The 20,051-nt window shown below is 49.9% G+C and overlaps 1 protein-coding gene and 1 long non-coding RNA gene across 2 annotated transcripts in view; both read right to left on the reverse strand.

Annotated features, from left to right (window-relative positions):
• Nucleotides 1–20,051, reverse strand: part of LOC144138022 (uncharacterized) — a 298,058-nt gene that overhangs the window by 212,135 nt on the left and 65,872 nt on the right. The window lies entirely within an intron of this gene.
• Nucleotides 18,222–19,378, reverse strand: LOC144166650 (uncharacterized). Its single transcript, XR_013321718.1, has 3 exons — nt 19,058–19,378; nt 18,446–18,686; nt 18,222–18,352 (listed from the first exon to the last, which is right to left on the reverse strand). It is a non-coding gene; the product is annotated as an uncharacterized LOC144166650 (long non-coding RNA).

Raw genomic sequence — 20,051 nt, forward strand, 5'->3', positions numbered from 1 at the left:
CAATATCCAGTTCCGGCCAACCAAGCCGGCGCCCATGGCCCCAGGGCTTCCGCTAATACGACACAAATGAGTTTGTCGCCGAGGTCCGCACCTTTTCTCATCTGTGGCAGTCTACCGCCGCTTGTTTCCCCGGTTCATTAACGGCCTCGTTGTCCGCTTTACCTCACTCATTTCTGTGTGTTTGCCGGAGGACACAAAATGAGCGTAGATATCGCAAGGAAGGGCAACAATACGGGCTATCGAAGGCAGTCGGGTCCTTCGGGCTAAAAGGAGCGGTAGGTGAGCGTGCTAAGCAGATCAACCAGAATAAAAAAATTTCCGTAGACACTTAAATGGGTCCTGAAAAGTGTTTTCAACACACTAAATGAACAAGCGCAGTCGTTAGGTTGGGTGGTCAACGCATCTGTGCCAAGTATAACTTTTTACGTGCAGCGGAAAGCTCGGACTTTTGTTGCAAAGTTTGTCGACGCTTTGCCACTCTTTCTTGCGTGTTTTGTACGTCAGCGATTCTCCCATGTGCGTCACGAAGAGAAGATCCTGCTACTGGACGGCTTTTCTCGCACTTCTGGCGAACAGAAGAGTCGTCTGCTCGGCGTCAGTGGGGTAGTGGCGGCCCCTTTGGACAATTAGCGCTTCCTGCAGCACGCATACACGCTACCGTGCTCACATATGTTTACCTTTTTTACTCAATTAACAAGCTTTTCTTTGAGGCACGATCTCGCTCGGAAGAAACTACGACAAGACAGCGATGCCGACTTCTGAGTTGGCAGACCGCGTTGTCACACGACGCCTTGGCCGACCGAAAGTCAGCGTCGTGTGACTGGCTCCACAGCAGAAGACGTCGAAAAAACCGGTCGGCCGACCGGGCGGCCAACGGGTTGTGAAAAATTGATCGAGAAGCGAAAACTGCGCTCCGACAACATTCATGGCGTAACAAATGCGGCTCTGTTTAGTTAGTTTCTAGAATGTAATAAACTTAGTAAGGTCCATGACAACTCAACAATAACGCTAATGCAATCCGTATTTTGGCTTACGACACTTCGGCCGTGCACTTTTGAGTTCTTTTCATCTGGAATCATTTTCAAAGAAAAGACCAAACAACATCTGATTGAAGGTGAAATTCTGATGTAAAAACGCAATTTACTGTCTTCAAGATATATGCTTATGTGTATGCATCTGTAGATGCATGTAAGCGTATATAAATATTTCTATCTGTTTCACAGAAGTACTTGAGTATAATATATTTTTTACTTTCACCCGCATGTACGAAATTGTGCCTGCACGTGTATCAAGTTGTGTTTTGCCTAATATTTTGCACATGCTGTGTATTGTTATAAGTGTTACTGCTTGTATATTAGTGTTGTACTAGTCATTGCTGCACCTACTATGCGCTCACTTCATTTAGCGTTTATATCTGTACTGCCTACTGTCTTAGGGTATCGAGGCCTCGTCCCGCTTAACAGTCTTTTGCCTCGGTCTCCTATGTTCTGTGAAAAGAAAATAAACTTCCCTTCACATCACTTCACTTCGGAGACTTGGTGTCCCCGGAGCTGCAAACTGCATATTCGTGTGCAACCGGCGCGCTTCTTGAAAAAATAAGGGCATTTAACTGCAGAAGAACAGTTACGGAACGTAATTTAGGTAATAAAGAATTGATTGGTTATGAAGCTTAATGCGCCGACGCTACACACGCGATGATGCGCACCGTAGTGGATGGCTCCGGATTAATTTAGACCACCAGGGGATCTTTAGGTGCTCCGAAATCCCCAACAAACAGGTGTTTTCGCTTTCCCTTCCATCTAAGAAACGTCCGCCATGGCCGGGAATCGAACCTGTGTCCTTGGGATCAGCAGCAAAACTCTTTATCCACTGATCCACCTATAGGCGGGTGTAATAAAGAATCAATATCGGGTAAAGTTTCTAGCATAAAGCGTAAAGCCAAAGTACGGCGAGCACTATTCCCGCAGTGCTAAATATCGCAGTCGCAGCAGGGCACACATTCATGAGCTGTGGTAAAGGCTTGAGGGAACTTTGCTCCACAAACCTTATTCAAGAAATGTTCAGTTTACAAGACAGGAATTTTTAAAACCAGGTAGGACGTATTGATGCAAGACACGAAGGGTGCGCCTCCATCTAGTACACAGATTATTTCCGGTCCCACCAATTCTGCCATGGCGCCGAGGTTTCAAGCATCGTACGCACTTCGTCAAAGCGGCGGGTTGAAAGCCGGCCGGGTGTCGTTATTTTTGACAGCACAGCTGTTTAAGCTTTTAGTTTCGCCATCGAGCCTTACCAGAAAACTCAGACCAGCCGAGCGCAAGTTCGCGTGCGCCTCGTGAGGAGCGCCCGGCGTCGTCCAGGCTTGCGCGTTGGATTGCGCCGCATGCGGAGCTCGCACAAACTACCAATAAAAATTGGCGTGGCTTGCACTGTAGGTGCAAGGCTGGAGAAGCGGCAGTGCTGGCGGCCCCGCTCCCTTCGTCGGACACCCGGCTGTTGCAGCTCGCATGGATTTCCGAACTTGCCGCTGAAAGTTCTCCATGACAGGGAGGTCGGGATCGTTTCGTTTGCAGGTTTTCACATCTCCCCGAAAGTGGACCGCGTTAGCACGCGCCTGAACCCGCGGCCACCGGCTGCGGTTTCCGCTTCTGCGGTTGCTCGTATAGAGTGGTCATTGAGCCACATCAATTTCCCGGAAGTTGAACGAGAATTGTTGTCTTCGAACTTTCGAACATCCAGGCGTCGCCGTATGCTTTATTTGTTTTTGGACTTTTCTCGAACGATTCTGATCCTACTTGTCGAATGTACTTGCGTACGTTGGGATCTGCTTTTCGGCAAGGAGACAGGTGTTATGGAGAGTCGGTGGATTGGTGACATGCCTATCAAAGCGTGCAGTAGAGTCTTCCCCAGAGGCGTGCCTATTTTCCATAGCATGGGGCATCCCGATTTTGACTTAACAGGAGAGCTGTTTGGGATTTTAGTTCCGCCGTCCAGCGTTACCAGAATAAAATAACAAGGAAAAATATCGAGCGCACGTGAGCGTGCGCCTCGTGAGGAGCGCCCGGCTTCAGCCAGCTCTACCTTCAAGAACACACCTCCCAGCGTTCGCGGCGGGATCTCTCGTCTGCTGTTCTTCTCGCCAATTCACGTGCGTTTATTCCTCAAGTGGGAAGTACATAAAAACTCTACGCTACAGACGCCGCTTTCGCGAAGCCGGTTGCCGCGGGTTCTAGCGCGTGCTAATGCGGTCCACTTTGGAAGGGATGTGAGAGCCTGCGGACAAAACTATCCTGACCTCCAAGTGATGGAGAACTTTCAGCGCAAGTTCGGAAATCCAGGTGAGCTACAACAGCTGGGTCTCCGATGAAGAACCAGGGGCCGCCAAGTCTGCTGTTTCTCCAGCCTTTCACCACTAGAGCAGGCTGCGCCAATTTTTTTATTGATGTTTTAGGGGCGAAGCTCCTTAGGGCGTGGGTCTGTCCATCCTCGACGTATGTATGTAGCCACCTCTAGTTTAGTTCTTGGATTGTTTAATAGATGGCGTGGCTACCTCTAGTTTAGTTCTTGGATTGTTTACTAGATGGCGGGGAGCGTTGTAATAAAATCCGTTCGCTGTTGGCGCGCGCTCGGAGTCGCCCGATGGATAAGGCTGCAGATGTGCGAGCCCGCGAGGCAGAAGCGCTCCGTGAAGCTGCGCGACGCCGCCGCCAAGATCCTGCCGTACGAGAGCGGGAGGCCGAAGCGTGTCGTCTGGCTGCGCGACGACGCCGCCAAGATCCCCGCGTTCGAGAACGAGAGGCCCAAGCGTCACGGCAACGGCGCGAGGACCCTGCCGTACGCGAAGCGGCACGGCTGCGGCGCGAAGAGGATCTCCAAAACGTCAGAGAACGGGAAGCGGCGAGAAAGCGCGCGTATCGGCAGGCAGACCCCGATGCAGTGAGAGCTCGTGAGGCGTCTGCAAAACGCATCAGGCGAGCTCAGCCCCAAGGTGCCGACGCGCGGTTTAAGCGAGACTTTCTAGACGTTACGTTCGGACACAGATGTAGTGGGCGAACTTTCACTGAAGAGTCACGGTTTTACCGATGATTTCCCCTCAGGAGCTTCGCCCACTCATCATCATTCACCCCGTGGATATGCTGTGAATTTTTTCTGCGAGCTCGTCACGTGGCGCAAGCCAAAGCGCAAGCCTGGACTACGCCGGGCGCTCCTCACCAGGTACACGCTCACGTGCGCTTGGTTGGGCATTGTTTTCTGGTAACACTCGACGGCGGGAGAGAGAGAGAGAGAAACAACTTTTATTGAACCGAACTGAAAGCTTAAACAGCACAGCTATTAAAAGTGAATCGTACTGACAGAGGAAGAAATACTGATGTGTGCTTTGCAGAATTACTATGTGTTTATATGGAGTAAACTTCTGTTCCTTACATCCGCTTAAACAAGACAAGGTGGGCTTCCGCCGGGAGGGGGGGGGGTGATGTATGTAAGGTCGCTGCCGGCAACCAAACCCGCCCCATATCGCGATTGGCAGCACTGAGCCCGTAGGAAAAAAATCGCGCCAATCCACCCCGTGAATGTGGTTGGAAAGCAAAGCTGTAAACGGCACCCATAACGATTACTCATGCGACGTTACTTAAAATCACTCACATCGCTCTACAAATAGTAAAACCAGAAAGAAGTGAAATGCACTTAACCACACCATTTATTACTTCAAAGAGATATTCTTGGTAAGGTTACATCAATGCATGATGCATGAACGGTATTTGGTTGAGTTGTATTGGTGTAGAAAGAGCGGAAACTTTTTTTTATAAAATAAAAGTAAGCGCCAACCCGGTGTTAGACGATCTGACTTCTCCGTCTCTGCGCCGCGGACGGAGGCGACGAGACTTGCGGCTGAGAAGGAGGAGGAAGAAATACTTCTGTTTAGATTTCTGAACGGCCCAGAGTGCAGCCTTGGGGAGTGATTCCTTCTTCTGTGGGGCCCATATGCAGTCCGCGCGTGCTGTGTTCTGTCCACCCGCTGAAGCTGGGTAGGTAGGGAGGGCCTGGACAGCAGCATCTCCCATTGCTCTTGTTGGGTAGTTGACGGAAAGAGAGGAGGGTGCTCAGGGCTAAAGTCGCACACCCCGATTACGGGGCGGAGTATTCCTACTTCTGAGAAAAGTTTACATTCAGCGTCGTAGCGATTCGGATGCATTACGTGTAGACGCGTAGGCTGTGGGAAGGAGCCCGGATTGTATGAGCCATAGGGTTCTCTCTGGAAAGGTCAGGGTAAGGCGAAGGTACGGTCTGTCTCAGAAGGCGATAATGCTGGATTATCTCCCTGGACGTGACAAGCGGGTGACTGTCCTCGTGCAGCTCCATAGCACGGGAGGTAAAAGCGCAGGCTTGTTGGGTGGGCGTATTTGTTGCCCTCCATTGAAGCGTGAGGCGGTGTCCAGATGAGCTGAATGGAACCGTTTGGGGAGTGGTTTTTTAGCACGCACAGTGCAGGTCAGGACACCCAACCCGACTGGTAATTCCAGTAGGCTTGCTGGGAATCGGTTACTACCCTCCGAACCCCCGGTTGAGTGAGAGCCAAGGTGATGGCTGCCTCTTCTGCTGCCGTCATTTGTTGGGTCCTAAGCGAGGTAAACGCAAGGAGGTTGGTTCTGGAGGTATCCACGATGATGGCGTGTTGCTGCCCTCGATGTTAGGAGAAGTCTGTGTAGATAACTGCATGAGCCCCACCGAGGGTGGTGTTTAGCGCTTGATACCGTGCTTTTCGTTGACGCTCGTCATGTGAGGGGTTCATATTTCTAAGCAAAGGGAGCACCTTTAGTTTTAGTCGCCAAGAGTCTGGCAGTACGTCAAGCAGAGTGACATTCTGGGCTGCCCAGCCAATCTGGCGAAGCATGCGGTTACCCACCGCAGTTCTGAGTCGGACCTTCTGGTTAGAAAGATAGCCTTCTATCAGCTCTTCCACCGTGTTGTGGAGCCCGTGCTAAGCAGCCTTAGTGTGGACGCACTCATGAGAAGACCAATGGCCTCCTCAACCACCTTTCTAATCATTATATAAAGCATCTCTATGTCTTCCTCGTCGAGAAGAAGATAGGGGTTTGTCGTAAGGAACTCTCGAGAGGACAAAAGCTTCAATTAATCGAAAGGTACCGGATTCTTTTAGGCCTCGCTTCTTGGTGGCAACTCGCCTGATCATGTGTATGATTAGATTAATGCTGTTTTTGAGGCGCTGCAAGGAGACGTCACTCTTGGTGTTGGCCTGGAAATGTAGGCCCAGGATCTTGATGCTGGGGTTTGGAGTGATGGCCTGGTCATCAAGGAGTATTTGAATGTATTCCTTGATTTGGCGTGAGGGTGGACGACAAGGAGCTGCGATTTTTTACGTGAACACTGGAGGCCACAGGCTTTAGCACATTGGCGTACTAAAAGTGAGATTCCTTGGATTGGTGTGAGCTTCCTTTAATTTTTGTAACTCTTAGCACATGAGCAAGGTGCGCACAGGGCCGCTAGACGGGCGTGAGTGGTCGTGTGACGCTTTCACGTGGCATTCAACGAGAAGGCAGGGGGTAAACCCGTTGATGTGCTTGGTGAGTACACCATTTGTCTTCCCGTGTTCGCGTGGGCTCGTAGCTGAATCGGTAAGACAACGGGCTCTCGCTTTGTTAGTCTATTAGTTCCAGGTTCGATTCCCGGCGGTGCCAGTAAATTCTTTTATTTGTTCGCTGGAGTTTTCTGGTGACACCAACGGTCGCGAAAGAACCCTTGGGGGGTAGAGGTAGAAAGCTTTGCTTTAAAATGAACGGACGGCCTTTATAGAGAGAAAATGCCTCTACCCCACCAGGGGACAGAACGAGGGTGGATGTACGGTCGAAGAAAATGGCAGGCGTGGCCCCAATGTTCACACAAATCTTCCGATACCACTCCTTATATATATTACGGTGTACTATCGTGATGAATTCGCCGCTGTGGCTCAGTGGCTAAGGCGTTGTGCTGCTGAGCACGAGGTCGCGGGTTCGATTCCCGGCCGCGGCGGCCGCTTTTCTGATGGAGGCGAAAAGCAAAAACGCCCGTGTGTACGAGATTTCGGCGCACGTTAAAGATCCCCAGGTGGTCTAAATTAATCCGGAGCCCTCCACTACGGCGCGCCTCATCGCCTGCGTTGCGTCGGCGCGTTAAACCCCTACAATCAATCAACTATCGTGATGAATTGAAATACGAACAACGGAGCGCGTGGCTTCCAGTACAGGCCGCGCATTCTGGCGACAAGCCGCGTATGCTCAGTGCGAACAAATTACGAGAGTCCATGTCCAACACCGTCGTTCGGCGTGTGAGAATTTCAGTTTGTCTTCCCACGGTGTTTGGCGCCCGGTCACGCAAGCGTTATATGACTTTGTTGCTGCGATGAGTGTAAACGGCATACGCAGCTATATTCCTTTATTTTTTATTTCGTGCTGAGCGCCCAACGGACGACGGAAATACGACGGTCTTTCCATACCAAGGTTTGTCACGAACTCTCGTAACTTGTTCGCACTGAGCCTACATGGCCTGTCGCCACGATGCGTGGCATGTACTGAAAGACACGCGCTCCGTTGTTCGTATTTCACTGTATTACGATAGTACCTGTCTAATTGAGGAGTTTTACTAAAGCGTCTTGCGTACGCTACGCTGTTACAGCAGGTCATAACATCATCTTAATAACGGTATTTTAGGCTGTAGCAATTCCTAGTTATATTTAATAGGTTGTTATTGATATTTTCCCCTTACATCCCTCCTGATTTCCAGCTCTCGAGCTCTGATTTTGAGGCACTGGTAGATCAGCTGCCCGAATGTTACGCGCTGCCATCACTTGACTGGAATTATCTTCCGTGTTCTCGATGTGCCGTATTAGTCCGAATATATGTCGAACCAAAATATAGGTCGACCCCTCTACCTAGCAGCCGAGAAATTGAAGAAATTGATGGATTGATAGGCTTTAATGAGAAAGAGGTAAGAAGCCCTGGAGGGGAAAAGGGAATAAGGGGTGGGAGTTGGGAGAGGGCTTACAGATTATTGAAAAGTGGTAGTATTTGTAGCATCCCACGGGCCGCCCAAAAGGCGCGCTGAAGAACCGAGCTCACGCCGGTCAGCAAGAGAGCAGAACGTCGATTTACAGTAAAATTCTAACTCGGTTAATTTGAACTTCAGGTTAATTCGAACTCTCGCCCTGGTCCCGGAACAGCACTGTATATTTTAATGGGGGAAAACTCTCGATAATTTGAACGCGTCGGTATCCAGAACGGTTAATTCGAACTGGGATCCCATAATTTCCATTGCTCCTCGAAGAACAAGTCGGCCCAGAGTGATTACAATGTGTTGCAATTCCAAATCGAACCAAATTTACTAGAGATGCAAAACAACGAAACAGAAAAACACAGCGTGGAGCGCGAGCTAGGCTCCTGCAACAGCTTATCTTGGCTCTATAGACGGCGCCGCTCCACCGGTGCCTGCGCTCCGGCGCATTGCATTATTATTTCCTCATCATAATCATAATCATCATCATCATGACTCTGTTTGTGTCCACTGCAAAAATATTTACGAAACATTCTTTACGAAATCATTTGCCCCAAACGAGTAGTAGCGCCTAATTCGTAATAACAATCAAGAGTGTTCTTCTTCAAGTCTTCTTTGCGTTCTGCCCGAACAGTGTGGCGAGATTTCCATTCAATCTACCTCCCGCCCACTAACTCGAACTCCGCTTAATTCTAACAATTTTATGGTCCCCCTCGAGTTTCAATTAACGAGCTTTTACTGTATTGTCAAAGCCAGGCTCGCTTATATCTAGTTCGAACGTAAGAGAGGAAGGAGTACGAGGGAGAGGAGCGGCGATAGCTGCCGCCACGACGTAACGAAAGATGCGCACGAAAGCGTGCGCGCAACGCAATGGTGACGTCGGTGCGGAATATGCAACAGTATTCAGTTCTTGTGTAGTGCTCTTGAGTTAAAAAACACACTGAAGGGCACTACTGTGAATGTACACAAACAGGACAACAGTTAGAGTTCTTCGAAATGGCACACTGAAGAAGGGAACGCCGTTCACGTATCAGAGAACCTTATAGAGACAATTGTGTAGTGAAAACAGCACAATTCCTTCATGTAGGGTGGTGTCACAACGAACTCTAAGAAAGTGTCCTTCCGCGTCATTTGGGAGGGTATGAGAGGCGAGGAGTTGTCCTCGACCCCGAACAAAGTGAGGGCATATCTATATTAAATGAGAAAGGTTAGGATCAGTGTGGGATTGACAAAATGGACCTTTTGAGGGAGAGTCACAATGTGGATGAGTCCATTTACGGATGATATCCGGAGTACAGGCAGAGTTCGCGTGGACCTTATTAGCAAAGATTTCTCCTTGCCTATTCGGGCAATTGAGAGTAGTAATGAATCCTGGTGGTGATGCGTCAAACAGCCGTTTCCTACTCATCACCTTCTACAGTCGGTATTGCTGGGGCGAGATAGGAAGGGATGCATCTGGTTGTGGAGGAGCAGGCTCGTTATGTGCTGAGACCGAGGAGGTACCCATGGGAGGGTTGAAGATACGCTCCCGGGCAGCAGTGTGTGCCATATGGTTACCTGTGGTCCCTATGGTGTGAGCCGGGGACCAGACCATGCGGATTTGAAGATCGAAGAAAAAAAGATATTACGTACATATCGTATTATTGAGGCTATAAGAACTTTTCTTGTGTAAGGTTACTCATTAGATCTGTATGAAATCTTGTCGGACCACTGCCTCCGTCTGGCTGTCTTCCACACAGCAAGTCGTCCTCGGTGCTGTCCGCGAAATTGCTTATAAAGCACTTCTTGAACCTTCGTAAGACCATGTATCCAGGAAGCGAGCGCCAAGCATAGTACACCCATGTGAAACATCAGGAAAACGCTGAAGCCTGAAAAGTGCTGCTTTCATACGACGAGCTGAAGTTTTTCGGCCACGTCGTAAACGCCGACGGAGTCCTGCATGACCCGTCGAACACTTCTGCCATCGCCAACTTCCCTAGGCCGAAAGGCAAGAAAGGAGTATGAAGGTTACTCTGACTGTGCGTATACTAACGGTGCTTCGCCGAAAACTTCGTAAAAATCGCCGAACCCTTGACGCGCCTGACTGAAGGCAGCGTTCAGTTGTACCGGGAGGAGGACCATCAGACTGTTTACTGCGAGCTTAAAAACCACCTACAGCGCGCGCCTGTGCTTGCCCATTTTGACAAGTACGCGGAGACAAATGCATACATGTGGCAGGACGTAGGCTTGCGTGCTGGCCTCGCCCATTAGCACAACGTAAGTAAAAATGTAATAGCTTATGCCAGCCGCGGTCAGTAAGAAGAGGAAAGAAACTATTCCGCCCCTGAAGAAAGGCGCCTCGTCATAATATAAGCCATTTCTCCTATGCCATTTCTCCTGGCGCCTGTATATGTCTTACCTCGTTTCTTTCGTTTACGTCTAGTTTGCGCCACGTTTTCTTCTTCCTTAAAATATGTACCAACTAGCTCAGTAACAAGTTTTGTCATTTCTCAACTCCACCCGTATATCTACGGAAGGCCATTTAAGGCGGAAACAGACCGCCATGCGCTCTGTTGTTTCGCAGATTCGAAGCACCCCTCTGGCCGCCTTGGACTATGGAGACAGGAATTAGGCGTGACGATCGTTTACAAATCGGGCAGGAAACATTCCGACGCCGACTGACAGTCACTATACCTTTGTAAACCTGCCGCCACAGGATTCCGACGAAGACGCTGCATTTCTCGGCATCGTGACGGAAAGCGACCTAGCCGCCCTGCAACGTGTCGTGTCGACCCCGAGATGCGCGTCATGATCAGCAATCGCGGAGGAAACCTTGTGAAGGGTTTTCAAGCGCAAATCCGCTGCATTCTGCGTGAAAAATTCGGTGCTAGTAGAATAACTTCGCCCTTACAAAGAGCACGGAGTACCGTCTCGTCGTCCCCGCCGGCCTCCAAGACGAGATTTTTGGAGCGTGCCACGACGAAACATCATCAGGGCATCTCAGAAGGGCACGGAGACCCGGGAAGATCAAGACAAAATACTGCTGTTCCCGCCTTACATTCAGCGTCACCTGCTACGTCCAGAGCAGCCGTGACAGCCAGCGACGGAAAACGCGCCGACGAGACCCGCCGCACTTGTGTAGACGATCACCGTCCCCTCGAGGCCTTTCGAACAGATTGGAAGGGACCTTCTGGGCCCTTTTCCAACATCACGATCTGGGAAGAAGTGGATTGTCTTATCGACAGGCATGATGACGCGATACGCCGAGACCGCCACTCTTCCACAGTTGACTGCACAAAAAGTCACAAGATTCTTCTTCAACTAAGTTGTACTCCGATATGGAGCCCTTTACGTCCTCATCACTGACCTGGGAATGTTCCCTGCGGAGCTGATGCAAGGCGTTTTGCTCCGCAGCAACAGGGATCCCAAAAGAACCACGGTGTACCACCCCCGAACGAACGAACTACAGAACGGCTGAAGAAGAAGTTCGCAGGATATGCTCTCCATTTACGTCGACGTAGAACATGAGACGTCATACGAAGTCCCCCTTGAAGTCACGTTTGCGTATAGCACAGCTATCCAAAAAGCACGCAGATCGCACCGTTCGAGCTTGTCAACGGAATACAGACGACCACGATGCTCAACACCATGCTGCCTCACGTTGAAGAATACAACCTCCAAAGACGTCCAAAGAAAGGTACCTGCAACGTGCAGAGGAAGCCCGCCAGCTTGCTGGAGTTCGTAGAACGGACCAGCAGCTCGTAGATGCCGCGCGCAACCACTTTTGCCGCCGAGACCCCGAGTATCATCTAGGTGATTTTGTGTGGGTTTGGACCCCAATCCGACTGGGCGGCCTCAGCGAGAAGCCCCTGAGATGGTACTTTCGACCCTACCGAATTCAACGACGTGTTGGCCAACTCATCTACGAGGTTGTCCCGGTAGGAGAATCCGGCACATCACGACGGCGCACGCGACCCGAAGTCATCCACGTGGTGCGCCTCAAGCCTTAGTAAGCCAGATGATGGACGTTTTATTCTTGGGCTACCGTTTATTTTAGCATCGTGTCGATGCACTCTTAGAAGGGGCGGGGGGTAATGCCGCTAACCCTCTTTGTGTGTTATGTTGTCAGATCTGGCCGCGCCTTTGCATCTTATCTACGTTTGAAACAAAGAGCGTGTTTCCCTCTTTTTTGTATGCCGCACAAACTATCTTATTTGATGTGGAGAGTGCCACGCCCTGTCATCACTTGGCTGAAATGCTCACCTTTGTCCTCGATGTAATTCAACGATTCTGAAAAAAAAAATGGCAGCATCTTCACTCCGTGGATGATGGCGAGGGTGCGGATAACGGGGAAGCGAAATGACATCAATGTTGCTCCCCGAGTGACATCCGATTTGCGCCCCGACCGTCATTCAATTTGAGCCGTGAGTTACAACGTGATTATTCCCTAAATGAAACTGCAACTCCCGGCTAAAATGGATTTTCGCTTGATTTTCGCTTGATGGTGGTGTGCGCACGAATGGACGCGGACGGACATTGGGAGGTCCTAAAGTACTCCTCACCGCTACAGGCGAGGGAGTAAGCCGTTTGACTCTCGGGTGCAAACTCAGGGTCGTAGCTTAATGGGTAAGACGACTGACACTAATTCTGTCTGGTCTACCAGACACAGGCTCGAATCCTGCCGGTGCTTGTGTGATGTACAGCGAAACAATACGCCTGATCACGGCAGAGCGTACCGGTGTCGCCGATTCACTCATTCGTCAAGCTCATGACTCAATGAGCGCGATAATGAATAAAACAGTCAGTTTTTTATTCGGCTCTTGAATACCATCATGTGACCGTCCAGCTTACTAGGAGTGTGGACAAATACCATGCGCTGGGTTCTTTGCAATGGCGAGGCTTCTACTGCCCTCTTATGTTAGTGCTACGCCAAACAAATAATTTCTATTTTATTGCTAAACATAAAGACAAAATACGAGACGTTATTTTTATGCTCGAATATCGCTGCCATGGAAACAGTCAAAACTATTATTTCTTTCGCTAGAAAACCGTTTTAAACCGCGGGTCCTGCGCAAGTGCGCCTGCTGCAAATTAACCGAGATTCCACGTCGCCGAAGGTCGGTGAAATTTTTTGGCCTATTTCACGGCTACGGCTGCTGCCATTTGCAAACTGTTACGTAACATCACGTCTCTTTTGCAGGCTGAAGTTGCCAATGCATGACGTAAGCATTTCCGCCAACTGTTTATATTACGTCACGTCTTCTCATCCAATCCCCGAGAGCCAATGCGGCTTGTATATACTAGCTGTATTGTTATTTTGAATAGCAAAGACCGGCCTACGTTGTCATGTCCGCTGCATTTCGTCTAGTTTTTTATTGCCGGTCAAGAATTCAAAACGACGTAGAATGGGGGTAGTTGGTGACGCTAGTTTGCGCCTCGTCCCAGTCCCATTAGCGTCCTATTTGTGTGTATACGTAGCGCAAATCAATATGAGGCCACGAATTGTGCGATTTCAGTAGAGGGAAGTAAGCAAACTTCAGAGCTGGTGCCACTAAACGTCATGAAACGTCAAAATGACCAAAGCACACACAAGCGCTTTGTCAACGGGAAGCACGTGACCAAGACTGAAAGCCAGTAAGACAAAGCTTGCGGCGAATTCACAGTCCACAGTGAATTTACGGCGTCGAGAATAGGGCCCGTACTGACAATACGCTGGGCTTCTCTGGCGGCAAATGCTACATCGTGCCCAGCCTGACGCATGCGCACGGCGTCTGCGTTAGTAAAAGAGCTCGTTTTACTAAGGCAGTCTTTTGTGCGGCAAGTCTTTAACTGGCCGGGAACGCGTGACATAATTGCGTCCCCCACGCGCTGGGTGAAAACCGCCGGAGTCGAGAGAAACGCACCAGGAGCGCTTGCACGATAAGGGAAACCCATTCCTGTCCCGTCTACTTTGCGAGAAAAGAAGTGCGCGCCGAGGCGGATGCAGAAACTGTGTAGTACTTTTTCCCCGGCCAGCTTCAACTCCGCAAAACACGGACACCAGCGGACGCCTCTACGGACGGTCCTGTGATGACGCATTTTGGTCGTGTTTTGTTGGTCGTATTTTCCACCCCACATTACCGCGGCTGCGACCACAGGGAGCCGCCGCATTTTACTTTGGCAATCCCATTGGTCTGATTTGATGATCCTGAAAAACGTTCCTGAAAGGCAAACGCACTCCTATCTACAAGGGGACTCCGACCCGTTAGATAGGAGCTACGGTGAGGCAACAAACAAAAGGCAAATGTAGGTACCCCAGGTCGTAGTGACGAATACGTGCGGACATTCTTTTAGCGCGGTTGTAAGTCATCTTCGAGTAAGTGGGGCGTGCGATGACCACTCACTGAGTGCCGAGATTTAAATAATAGCGTTGACAACTTGCAATCCCGCGTAAAGATGGCTGGTGGTTTTTTTCAACTGTTCAGAATCAGAACAGCTCAAAATTGCTTGTGCAATGCTGCACGTTATTTAGGGAAATCAGCTGAATGATCGCGACTTGAAACGAACCGTACGTAAATATTTAAGAACCTCTAACTTACCATGCTACTCCATGTTCTACCTTGGAATTTTTTATAACGTGGCGCACTCGATCTGTCTGGTCTAACCCAAGAGCTTCGGTCAACATTCACCTCTCTTAGCTCAGAAACACAAGCTCTTCAATAAATTTTGGCCGGATAACAACTGCAAGCATTAGAAGCGCTCTGCAAATACGCAATGCCTTCAAGAATCGTAACACGTCGGTTAAATCAGTTAAAATAAAGAACCATTGACGGGATTTCCTTTCCTTTTTCCTTTCCTTTTCTCCTTACGGAAACACAGTTACTTGTCAAAGTTTTAAAGAAGTACACTTTGAACTAAATAATTTCCCACAATTGCAAGTTTTCCGCTTCATAAAAACATTTCTGCCAAAGAATACAGCCGCTCTGAAATTTCCGTAGCTCTCCTCGACATCCTTCGCTTACACTCAAGGCACGTAATTCACATAAGACAAACCCTTGCCGTGAATAAAAGTGTGCAAAAAGCGTTTTCTCAAAGAATGTAATGACCAAGAAGAACCGGGAGTGCGAGTAATGGCTGCAGACCACGCGTTCTTCGCCGAGAAGGAGGTGCTTCTTCGTGCTTTCGAAAACTGAGGCCGCATCCAGGCAAAGGCACACGCGGGGCAACGCGCACAGTATTCCGCAATCATTTTGCCCAATTTCCAGCCATAGCTCAGTGACAGCGGCGAGGGAGAGGCAGTACCCGACAAGCGCTCCTAACGCGGTAATTGCTGCGCGTTCCTCACGGAAGGTTGTGCCCGCTGCCTGCACCGACATCGCCACCGTGCAGTGCGCTTTCTGGAAGCCTGCCAGCCAAGCCTTCGCTCTTGGCCCAAGATCCGGGACTAGGCTGCTTACGGGTTTGACGCTGCTGGTTTCAGGCGGTTGTGTTTCTGACTTTATCCTCGAACTTTTTGATGAGCACGCATTCGAAACTTCTTTCTTCTCAAGAAATCCCCTACATATCCTCTTCTAAAGTGTGTTAAATCAAGAAAGGGTCTGGCGTGGTAAGAGCAAAACCAATAGGCCACAGCACCACACGTACGCATAGAAAAAATAAAAATAAAAGCAAATAAAACAGCAACCCCAGAGCCATACCCCTAGCCAGGCTAAATCCCAGCTTGAACAGCTTTACCGACAAAGGGTGTCACAAATGCACACGAAAAGTTCTGGACCAGAGTTCGTTTGTGAGCGATTCCGATTGCAGGACACACGCACGCACACAAACGCATGCACACACACGCACGCACACGCACACGGGCACACCCGCATGCACATACACGGTTACATTGACGCAGGCGTCCCCGTACCGAGCTCCGTCACCTCCGCCATATAGTGTTGCGTGGTGAACGAGCGGCGAGCAGGATAGCAGCCTTGGTGTTGACGGCAAAGAGCCGAGAGCAAAACGCAACTCGTTTACTGCATGGCAAGGGATGAGCAGCGACGATACAGGAGCAGCAACCTGCTTTGCTTACATCACTCGAGAGGAGTAACGCTTCTTACGGAAGCACGGAGCGTTCAGGCACGGCTCGCTGAAAGGGCGGAGTGTATACAACGAAGCGTCAAAGGTTCCATAGCCTTCCAGAGCGTGACGCGCGGCGCAAAAACAATTTTCGCAGCTTGCACTAGTGGTGCAAGGCTAGAGAAGCAGCCGAGCTGGCGGCCGCTCGGCCTTCGTCAGAGACCCGGCTGTTGCACCTCACATTATCTTCCAAACTTGCCGCTAAAAGTTCGGCGTGACTGGCAGGCCGGCATCGTTGTGTCCGCAGTCTTTTACATCTCTTCCAAAGTGGACTGCGTTTGCACGCGCTAGAACCCACGGCAACCGGCTTCGGGAAATCGGCGTCTGTGCTCCCCCTTCAGGCGCGAACGCACGTGAACTGGCGAGGAAAACAGCATGCGAGAGATCATGCCACGAACGCTGGGCTGAGTGTTCTCGAAGGTCGAGCTGGGGTACGCGTACCACTCCTCACAGGCGCACGCTCATATGCGCTCGGTATTTATTCTTGTTATTGTTTTTGCGAGCTCCTCACGTATAGCCAGAGCTCATGCGCAAGCCTGGGTGACTCGCCGGTACTTAGTTGTCTGGTAACGATCGACGACGGAACTAAAAGCCTAAATAGCTCCGCTGTTGACAGTACAAACCCACTAGATCACCCTCCACCGGTTTCGCGATGCGTCGCAGAAGCCGGTGTAAAGTCCTCCAGCTAGAGGTGTGCGCCGTGTCGGTTTTGACCGGCGGCGGCGTGGTGGTCGTTTTTTGTCGGCGGCGGCGGCGTCGGCGGCGCGGCGCCGGGTATTCATCGGCGGCGGCGCACGGCCAATTTTTGTTGGCGGCGGCGCCGCCGGCGGCGCCGAAACCGGAACCGCAAATTAAAAAAAGGCCAGCCATTAAAAAAATCGTTCCGCTACATCCAACGCGATTTGGACAACATTCAGCTGTGGTGTCACAAGCGGCACATGTCATTAAACCTGAAAAAAACCTGTACACATGTGTTTTACGAAGAAAAGAAATGCCTCGAAAAATTTTTACGCTATAGACGGGTACTCGTTGCAAACTGTTGGTGAATTTAAGTATCTAGGTGTTTTCCTTACTCCGGCACTGTGCTGGCATCTGCATGTTGATTTTTATAGCTTCAAAAGCCTGTCGCATGTTTTCATTTCATTCTGAACTGAGAAGTCTGTCGAAATGTTCACTTTCAAGTTTTCATTTCTGCGTAGAAACACCAAAGAGTTCCCCCAAACCTACGTGAGAACGGTATTGAAATATGCATGTACTGCGTGGGACCCGCCCACAACAATGGACGGGTCCCACAACAATGCACAGTCTTCACAATGTCACGGCAGTTGACCAGCAAATCGTGGAGTCTTGGGACGCTTCCAAATCCGTCCTTGATGACCAAGTTGTGTAGGCCGTGCCCAACACACAGGTGATGTTCCGTGCATGCGAGACTCGCTGCGCGCTTCATGTTCGAGCCGGCGTCAGTGACTGCACAAACTTCTTTTCCCACCATGTTGAATTCTTCGAGGCACCTTTGAAACTCATTCATGATGGCAGCGCCTGTATGCCTCTCGGTCATGTGTCTCGTGCTCAGGGTCAACGATACGAGCTCGAAGTTCTCTGAAATAAAAACAGCAACCATGACAACCTAAAACAGCGTGGTCAGAAAAAGATCTAAGAAATCTAAATCAGGATACTTACATGAATTATTCTGTTCTCGCTAAATCACTCCCTGGCTATAACCTCTCACCTCCTCAACAAAACTGAACACATTTCAGGGTTCGCTGCACTCGCCCAGTATTAATGGGATCATTTAATGCTTTCATGACACAATACATGTATTTTTCAAGATACAAAACAAACAAAACCGAAGCATGTGGGGTTTTTTCGCCTTGTTGTCTGAAAGCTCAGGTAAGTATAACGTAAATTAAAACTTTCAAAAAGTATTTTGGAAGCACGCGCCATAAGTTACTACATGGGTTGAGGCATGCGCTTATTGGTACCTGCACTGAAAACATGCTAAACCTACCGTCAATATGGTGACAGGTGAACGTTATGTAGGATCGCCGCCTGGAGTTGTCGGTCCACAGATCGTATGTGACGGCACAGAACCTAGACCCTCAGCCACCATCTTCTTCACCTGTCCGTGCATGGCACGGTAAACATCATCCAAGGCGGATCTCGACAAGGTCGTCCGGTCAGGGAGCTCTTGGGGCACTCTGATCACTTCATACTTTATGAGGAAGTCCTACAGAGGAGAAATGAAGTAACTTTTGTTCAGACCTATATTATATCATAAAATGAACATCAATGCACAGAGTGTGTTATATTTGTCACCAACCTGTAATCCTTCGCCATTCACCATGTTGAAAGGCAGCAGGTCCCTGGCGATCAAAAGGACCAAGTCTCTAGCAAGCAAGTTCTTTCTTGATGGCGTTGTCGCATTGCGCCTGGGAACCATTCGGAAATAATCTTTGACTGTCGCCGCCTTCTTGCAGTCGTCTTGCAGTTTATGGACATCCATCAAGTGTCTCTGCATGTTCGACGTGCTTACGGTGCTCGCGTAGCGTTTCACGTTGCAGCTGCGGAGGAAACAGGCGATTATTTAAACTCTCACAACTAAATGATTAGGCTGCTCACAACAAACGGTTTGGCAGGCGCCTTGGTAGGCGTTATGAAATTCCGCCCCCACCCCCGGCCCCCTCACCCGAACCCGAAACTATGCTAATTCCTGCGAGGTGATATGCGCGCATTTCACCGTCAATTTCAACGTATGTGAACTCTGAACTCTAGACGGGCGTCCTGATGTACGGTCGCGAAAACGGCAGCCGGTCTCGCGAGCACAACAGCTGAGGAGCGCACTGCACGGTATTAAGTCTCACAAATTTCACAATTCCTACGAGGCGCCAGCCAACGGTTCAGTTACTTAGAGAAACAAAGGAGCGCTACTTACGATTCGAAAGGCTTTGAGTCTTCCTTCTTTGAGGAGTTGGTCAAGCAGCTCTTGCAGTAGTAGTCCGTTCCAACTGTCTCCTGCTTTCCCCCCGTGATGTATGCTAGGCGTCCAAAATGTTTCCAAACAAAACTAGACTTCCCCTTCGAATGCAAAGGAACAATCCGAAAACTTCCAATCGGCATCTTAAACACATCGGGGCCAGGAATTTCTTCCTCGCAACAAGTTGCAGATATGTCGCCGATTCCATCCGCAACCTCAGTACACGCGACCGTCAAGCCGTCATTCCGGCGTTTCGAGGCCGTGGCTACCGTAGCAGAGGCCGCTGCTTCTCGTTGCGCCATTTTGCGCGCGAAAGAGTAGTTAGGCAATCCCACGTTGCTCTGGCTAGAGACGACACGCATGCGCAGATGAGCGGAGAGCAGGGTTGCTTTTGTTTTCTGTTGCTTCATTATTCTCCTACGTGACATTGAAAAATGCCCGAGGCATGAAAAAAAATTTGAACAAAACACGAAATCTCAAACAAAGCTGGATTAATTTTTAAAAGTCATTTTTATTCTATATACGTAAATGCCGCGCCGATCACGCCGAAACAATACGTCGGCGGCGGCGGCGGCGGCGCGCCGATCAGTTAGTGTCGGCGGCGGCGGCGCGGCCAGAACAGTCGGCGGCGGCGCGCCGACGTCTCGGCGCACACCTCTATCTCCAGCTTCACGATCGCTGCGCCGCCTGCCGCCGCTTCTTGACGGCGTTTGAGGGATTGGAGCTAGTTGGCTGATAGGGGCTCATGCAGTATTTCGGTTTTCTTTCTCTTCTTTTTGCCTTTCCACACCTTAAACAACTTGTTATGGTACGTTTAGGGCATGTATATATATACAGAAAGAAAGGCCGGCAGTCTACAATTCCAAAGGAGGCTTAGAGGAATCGTTAGGCTATTTTCTTAACTGCGGCTACCGAACTTGACATTTTAAATTGACATAAGAAAAAAAAAAAA

Source organism: Haemaphysalis longicornis, unplaced genomic scaffold (genome assembly GCF_048455015.1).
Source record: "Haemaphysalis longicornis isolate Haplotype H1 unplaced genomic scaffold, Haemaphysalis longicornis Haplotype H1 scaffold_1, whole genome shotgun sequence".
In the NCBI taxonomy this organism is placed as follows: domain Eukaryota; kingdom Metazoa; phylum Arthropoda; class Arachnida; order Ixodida; family Ixodidae; genus Haemaphysalis; species Haemaphysalis longicornis.